Below are 8,556 nucleotides of genomic sequence, written 5' to 3'. Positions count from 1 at the left end.
ATCCCTGGACCTCAGGCTAAGAATGCAGGAGATAGATGATCATCTACAAACACACACACACACACACACACACACACACACACACACCACACACACACACACACACACACACACACACACTACCTCCCTTTCTTTCCTTTGACATGAAAAAAGAAATCAAGAGACATCCATTTGATACTAACTTTTTTAAGCAGAGGAAGAGTACACAGAAGATTCTGAAATGCTCACTTTTTAAAACCTGGGCATTGTGGAATATATAAGAATTTGAATGGATTGTAATAAGGTAGCATCACTGATCATGGAGAATATTTTTCTTAAAAACTTCAAGGCATGAAGTCTTTTTTCTTTTATTCTCATTAAGCCATTGCTAGCTCCATTACTTAACAACTCCCTTCAGAATATCTTTCTGAATCCCCAAAGGCATTTAAATACCCTTTCTTGGTTGTACCTTACCTGTGAAAACTAGGTCAGGTTCAATCGGTGAGTTTCTCCTCCCAGTTAAGTGAAATAATTTCAGAAGCATAGAAATCCTTGGGAAAGAGCATTCCAAATGTAACAGGGCCCAGCCTCAAAGAGCACAATACCCTTCAAGCATCCAGGCTGCTTTCAGACACTAGTTTGGTTATCTCTGGGCTTTTTGCATTTGTGATATGGCCTACTTTATTGATTACATTTAACTTTTACTTCTGAAGTTCTCTTTTCTTTCATCCAGTGCATTTTTAGGACTTATGGATGGGATGGGAAACAGTCTCTGTACACAATTTAATAAGTTCTATTAAATATTCTTTTCTGAATTTAAATTCCTGGGTCATTTCATGCAAATGCTGATTGACTCTTATTTTCCTGCATTCATCAGAGTTTCAGAATACAGCTGGTTTCAGCTGAAGGTGTTAGCAAACTGAGACTCACAGCACTTTATGTGTGATGGGAGGTTATTCTCACCTGCAATCAAGTGTGGAGCTAAGAAGTCCAGGACTGGAATGAAGCGTCCTCAGTCATGGAGGACCCAGTTCCTCTGTCCTGTTTGCTCCACATCCTAATGTGTTGGATGCTACCTCACAGTACAATAGCTACCCGAGCTACAGGAATCGTGGCTACATTCCAGTTAACAGGCAAGAGCACAAAGGGTATACCAACTCCTTTTAAGGATGTTTCTAGATGTTGCAAACAACACTGATGCTCACACCCCATTGGCCAAAGCTTAGTCAATGGCTCTATGTAGCTGCATGGCTGGCTGGAAATTTTTTTTTTTAAACTTTTGGTGGCCTTGTGCCAACTAATATGGGGTTTAATTACTAAAGAAGAATGGAATGGATATTGAAAATGAATAGCAATCTGCTTTAGAAGATAGTAGAGACTTTGTAGCAAGTCTAAAAGGATACAAGGAAGGCAGTAAGTACTTTGTAGCTATGCTGCCATCATTTAAAAAGAGTATTTTCATTCATCATGTCTGATTTTGCCATAGTGCATGTCTATCTTGACATACAATCAAAGCTTATTCTACAGGGTTTCATGAGCAATTTAACCTTTTTAAAATTTGTATTACTTTTACCCTCTGTAATCTCCATAAAGACTACTTTTCTGGCCCAGGTTTTTCGTGGTGAGGCATTCAAGAACTACCAACGCAATACATAACAAAAATATCTGGAGAAGCAATTTAAATCTTCTGAATTATCTTGACAAAGACCAAAGGGAATCCATCCAGAGCATACTGTAGAAATTCTTAAAATCATCTTTCCCCCAAATTCTTAACATCTTACACAGATGCCACAGTAGGAACGTCCCCTAATTCCCCACAACTCTCTGCCCAGCCCAGGCATGCTGACTTTTGTATTTCTACTCCTCGCCCTCATCACCTGATCCCTCCCACTAATTACTGTCTGCCCAGTCCCTTACCAAGCAATTACACCAGTCCGAGTACAACTTCTGCACCTGACCTATTAGCCCAGTTTTCCAGAAAACAATCTGGATAGATCAAATTGTCCTTAATATTCAAAAGTCTAGAAGATCCTGTGAATGCTCTTGTATTAATTTATCTAGCCTTGGACACTCATAATAAAACATATAATCCTATATGTGCAGTTCCAAAATCCAAAAAGCTTTGAAAACAAAATTTTCTTCTAATTTATTTGACTGCAAATCCTGACCTGAAGCATGTGAGGATATTAATAATCTCTATGTAACCCACTTAGTATGAATATTTTTACTTAGTATGAATATTTAATATTTCATGGAGAAATATTAGCAAGACAATATTATAAGCAATATAGTACGTTTCTAAAGTCCTAATAATCAATCATAAATTTGAAATAAGCTGTTGAGATGAAGAATTATTTCTTGTAAAAGTGCTATATTTTATGCCTATATTTATGTAGAAATAAAATTTTATTTCACTTTTAATCATTTATTGTACAAACATAATGTACACTAGATCATGAGGAACATGTATTCCTCAAGAAGCAGAATATGTGGTGTGTTAAGAAAAATCACTCAAAACCTGAAACTAGGCACACAGGAAAAAATTTTCAGTGGCTCACTGAATATTGTCTAGGAGACCTTTCTGGTATTGGTGTGTAATTTTGATTGACTTTCTATTAAGTAGGCTTTTTACAACTCAGTAAGAGTAGAGGTTAAATTTGTAGAAAATGGCTAGGAATTCAAGTTATTCTTTCTGAGAGCAATACAAATGATTTCTGATCATAGCAAAGCAAATATATTTTGTTCAATAGAGATTCAATTAATTTCCATCAGTTAGAAAAGCTGATGCCAAATATTAGTTTATTGCCTTGTAGGATATTAGCCAGTTTTGCATCTATTAGAAAAGTCATTTCAGAATAACTTTGATTGACAGACTATATAAATCTGTTCCTCAAATTCTTTGTTGTATTCATTTTATATTTACCTAAGTGACATGTTAACTTTTTGAAAATTATACTTTAAAAGGTGCTTGCACTCATATCAGTTGAGCAAAGATAAGGTATGGAAAAAACATAAAAGCAGTAAACGATAAGTTATCGGTATGGATTTGAGGGACTGTGGTAGAGTTTCTGGCTGTGTTCTTGTCAGTTATCCTGTGTTGCTCTTCATTCAGCAGACATTTCTGTTTTGCATTGTGGAGTACAGAGGAAGGGAATATAAACACACATGAGGTGTTGATAGAATCAGGACCTGAATACCACCTTTCGAATAAGCCCACCCACCGTCTCAGAGAGATCTGGGTGTCATCGTCCCTAGGCTACAAGCATCCTCCAGAGGACACGTCAGCAAGCCACAAGCCCACCTTTCCCCTGACCCCTCCCCTCAAAGAGCCACCAAAGCCCTGGCCATAAAAAGCCTCTTGACCTGTTAGGGACCCTCTTTCCTTTGGTCTGCTGGCCAGGAAAGGGGGGGCCCTCTCAGGTTCAGCAGTAAACCTGCCTGGACTGCTGAGTTCGCATCCCCTCTCTTCTTCCATCTCTCCCCTTCTCTATCCCTTTCATATATGGCGCCGAAACCCCGGAGCGGGAAGCCGAGAGCAGGGGCTCTTCTGCAGCCTAGGAAGCAGCTCATCCCGGGCTAATGCCAGGTCCTGAGAGCCTCCTGTGTCTCGCCCCGTTTCCCTTCCCTCCCTCACCCGACACCCCCTCGCGAACTCCAGTCCAGGGACCATCCTGCCAGACCTCAATCTACACATCCACCTCCCGCTGTTAATCCACCGCCGTTCCCAGGAGGGTCACCTTTTGGCCTCTCATCGGCTTCGTCTTGGCGCCAGGAGAGTTGGTCTGGGTCCCCTTTCCTTCATCCTTTCCCTTCCTCTGTTCTCCGGTTCTTCCTCTCTGTCCCCTCTGAGGACACCAGAAGGGGACCTCCTGCACTCGGACTGGGGGGACGCTTTCTTTCGGGGTGCAGGAAATCTGGGTCCAGGAGCCTCCGGCTGGGAAAGTGATCGCGGGGAGACGTCCCTGCGGGGTGCTTCCCAAACCCCGGCCCCCCTTTCTCACCCTCCCACAACGGGCAATTCTCCCTCAAAGACATCGGGAGACACCCCCCCAGCTGTATCCTATGTGATCTTTCCCAATAGGGATTTAATGGGGACGTTAAACCAAAAACACTTGTCTCTTACTCTACTTCCATGTGGCCTCAATATAAACTTAATAATGACTCACGCTGGCCAGCTGAGGGCAATTCCTATTTCCAAATTCCCCGAGAGATCTTATAACTTTCTCCAGAGGCCTGGCAAAAGGTCAAAGGTTCCCTAAATCCAAGCCTTCCCCCTCCCTCCTCTCTGATGTCCGCCGCCCGGGTGCCTCTTCTAGCCCAAGCCCACCCACCCCCACCCAGCCTCAAACACGCTCCCGCACTCCCGCTCCCCCCCAGTACCTCCCCAGACCGCGTCCTGCCCTCTCCTACCCCTCTGTGAGGTAGCAGGCACCGGAAGGCCCGTTTGTGTTCATGTCTCCTTTTCAATTAATGATCTGGAGCGTATTTGAACAGAAGATGGGTCCTCCTCGAAAAACCCGGATAAGTTCAACTATGGGCACCTAGGGAAACTACCCAGGGGGCAGGTGAACACCCAGCCCTCTTTACAAACCGCCTTTCAGAGGCCTTGATCAAATACACCAGCCCTAACTGCCCTGAGGGCCTTATTCTTCTACACCTCCACTTCATTGCCCACTTCATTCTTACCCAGATATTCGTGACAAGCCCCAAAAATAAGAAATTGGACCCAAACACTCCAGAAAGAGCTTGTAGATCTTGCCTTTAAAGTTTTCAACAACCGAGATAAAGAACAAAAAACTCAGAAAAACAGGCTAAAGCCAAATATCAGATTCTGGCCTCCCTAGTTCGACCTCCTGTTGACAAGCCTGCAAAAGGCTCCACCCGACACCTGCCTGGCAACTATTTTCCGCTGTGGCAGTCAGGGCACTGGGGCAGGAGCTTGCCCTGACCCCAGGCCTCCCACAAAGCGGTGTCTGCACTGCGCACAGTGGGGTCCTGGAGAACGAATTGCCCTCTAGGGAAGTCAGCCCCTCCCTTGAGTTCTGTCCCCTCCAGGCGACCAGACACATCTAGAGAGGACCTGCGGCCCTCGAGGCCTTGTTTTTGAAGACGGATTGACACGGCCCAGATGCCAAGCCCCTGACACCAGCAGATCCCGGGGGAACAGTGGTGGTGGCAGGAAGTCAGGGGACAGGAGCCAACCTCTCTGTGCTGACTGAATATTCGGGGCCTTTGCTCCCTTCCCCTGTCTTGGTTGTTGGAATGAAAGACTTAATAGAAACAACCAGCCCAGACCCCTCCTTTGTATTGTTCCTTGGTCAGTATTACTTTCCCTCACTCCTCGCTAGTAATCCCCCACTGCCCCACCCCCCTCTGGAAAGAGGCCTCCATGTGGGGGCCGGTGGGCGGCCCTGATTGAGATGCTCCCAGAGGGAAGCTGCTACCCCGGAGGGGACCAGAGTAGAAAAATTCTTATGTTAATTTTGCAGATTTACCCAGAGGACTGATAAGATACTTTTCCACCTCCGGATGGTACTGCTAAAAATCAATTGATTTAAAGACAAGGGCTTGTAAAAACTGGGCATTCCAGAACTTCCAGAAATTCACTTCCACTCCAAATGTTTCCGTTTTCTCCCATTATTTCAATTAAAGTTTTACTATTTCTAGTCCTCATATTCAACAATTCATTCTTCATCTCCTTGTCAAGTTTATTTGCTCCAGAACAAAAAATCCAACTCCAAATGTTGCTCGGAAGAGGATTTCAATCCACGCCAACGCTGATGAAGACGCACACCAGCAGCCCGGCACCTTGGTCGCCGCCGCCCCCTCTCCCGCGCCCTCGTCCGTGTCCGCCTCTGCCCCCACGGCTCCGGGACCCCTCCTCTCCCTGACAGCAAGGCACTGCTGGACCCACAGGCAGGGACAACGCGCCTACTCAGCAGGAAGCAGTCACAGAAGAGTGACTGACACCCACTTTTCCTTGAAAGATTTCAAGGGTCCGCATTCCTTGAGGGGTGAATGAGGTGGGGCAGAGACACCGGACAAGCATCGTGATTAACTTTTCCTGCCTATGATGAAAAATGCTGAGTTCTAAACAGTATAGTAAGAACAGGAGGAACTCCATCTTAAGGCTAAGATTCCATTTTAAAAAGCAGAGAATTGAGAAGATTCCTAGTATATTCTCTGGTAGTCAGACAAGAGCCCAACAGCCTGTCTTAAGGCAGAGCAGGCAGTCTTAGCTGATAGGCCCCCACTTCTTCGGCCGAGCTCTACAAAGGGACCTACAATCTCTCAACCTTGCCCCTAGCTGCCTGCTCCAGTATGTTGATGACCTCTTGCTTTGCAGCCCCTCAAAAAATGATTCTCTGTCCCACACTATCTCCCTCCTTAGGTTCCTGGGGGAAAAGCGATACCTTGTCTCAGAAGACAAAGCTCAGCTAGTACAGCAGAAGGTCGCTTACCTTGGTCTTGACCTCACCCCTACCACTCACTGCATACCCACCTTTCAAAAACAACTATTAATCATCTCCCTTTCCCCACCACAAAGCAAGAGCTTCTTTCCTTCCTAGGGTTTCTTAGCTATTTTAGACTCTGGATCCAAAATTTCTCACTCATTGCAAAACCCCTTTAGGAGGCCTCCCGCAGGAATCCCCAAGAAAGGGTGCCAGAGAGAAACTTAATTCCTGCTTCTTTCTGGGCTTTTAAGTGAGCCCTCCTCAAGGCACCTGCTTTGCTAATTCTAACAAACCTTTCTTTTTTAACCAGCAAAAAGGGACCAGCATGAGGACTACTCGCACAATCAGCGGGGGACTCCCTCCAGCCTGTAGCCTATTTTATCCAAACAACTCAACCTTGTGATAAAAGGCTGGCCTCTCTGCTTACAGGTCCTGGCATCAGCTGTGCTCCTTATCCCCAAAGCTCAAAAATTGCCCCCCTCCAGCCCCTACAGGCACACTCCTCACACAACCTCTCTGACCTTCTCAGCCACTGGGCTCTAACCCTTCTCTCGGGGCGTGTGACACTCTCGGCTTCTACAACCCTCACCTTCTACCCCTTGGGGCCCCATTCTCCTTTATCACCCTCCTCCTTCTTTTCCTTCCCTGCTTAAGTAACTATTCCAAAGATTTTTACAGGATCGAATGGCAGCCATCTCCCGGGCAACTACTCAAGAACACCTCCAAATGGACTTCCTGCTTCAAAATATCAGAAAACCTCTTTCATCACCCTCCTCTCAGCAGGAAGTAGCCAGGAAAAGAACAGCGACCCGTCTCCCTATACCCTTTAAAGCAGGAATGATAGAATCCGGATCTGAGTACACCCTTTCAAATAAGCCCACCCACCATCTCAGACAGACCTAGGTGTCATCTTACCTGGGCTACAAACATCCTCCAGAGGACACGTCAGCCAGCCACAAGCCCACCTTTCCCCTGACCCCTCCTCTCAAAGCACCCACCAAAAACCCTGGCCATAAAAATCCCCTTGACCTGTTAGGGACCCTCTTTCCTTTGGTCTGCTGGCCAGGCCAGGGGCCCTCTCACGTTCAGCAATAAACCTGCCTGGACTGCTGAGTTCGCATCCCCTCTCTTCTTCCAGGTGTAACCCCTCTCCTGAAATTGTTAACAGTGTAGGGTGGGAGAAAGACATGAACAAATCATTATAAAGGAATAATAATGGATGAGAAAGACAATAACATTTGAAATCTTGCTGTGTCTTTACACTTTATTATTAAAACTAACATAATTTTGTAGGAATTTTGCCCCCAATTTTCTAATGGGAACATGGACAACCAGCTAATTGCTACAGTGCTCATGAGCAAGGTGCTATGGGAGCCCCGAAGCAATTTTACACGCTTTAATTCCTGAGATCAAAGCCTTGCCCTCAATCCTCTCTTAATTCATTTGGTTCACTCTAGACTCAGCCCAAATCCTACCCCAGGATAGGAAGCTGGGTGCAGGCCTGGCAAATGAGGACAATGTGTTGTAGGACTTGGGAGTTCTTCTCAGATTGGGCATCAGTCAGGACCAGGTCCTTGTTGGGAAGTGTGGGTAAAATTGCAATATTTCCAGAATTCTCTCATCTGGCTTTAGTGCACCTCCATACAATGGGTGTTTCCAGGGGATGGAGAGGCGTAGTGCATCTTCATGTCAATAGGTAATTACAAGGGCAATCAAGGGCTTAGCTGGACAGAAGAGGTTGGGTGGGGATTTTTTCATCTGCAGCCTGGTTGCAGAGACACGGGAGAGCAGAAGTGGATGGCTTGTAAGAAGTAAACGGGTTTCTCCCACTTTATTTCTCCCTTTGACAAAGGTATTTGCCCTGGGATTTCCCCCGGAGTTACAGATGCCATAAATCTGGAAGGTCAGAGACAAGTAAAAAAAATACTTGACCTTTCACTCTTCCATCTGCTTACAGCCTTAGGACATCTGGGACCTGAGAAAGGGGAAGGAGGAAACACCCACAGCTGGGCTTCATCTGGGAAAGCACCAGGGATTGGTAATTCCCTCCTCCACCCCCAGTGCTGGATAGAGTTGCAGAAGGTGGACTGCGCACACTAGCAAATATTGACAGAAGAGAAGG

The sequence above is a fragment of the Manis pentadactyla genome, chromosome 9, assembly GCF_030020395.1.
Source record: "Manis pentadactyla isolate mManPen7 chromosome 9, mManPen7.hap1, whole genome shotgun sequence".
In the NCBI taxonomy this organism is placed as follows: domain Eukaryota; kingdom Metazoa; phylum Chordata; class Mammalia; order Pholidota; family Manidae; genus Manis; species Manis pentadactyla.
The sequence above is the reverse complement of the archived record's forward strand: the minus strand, read 5'-3'. Positions refer to the sequence as shown.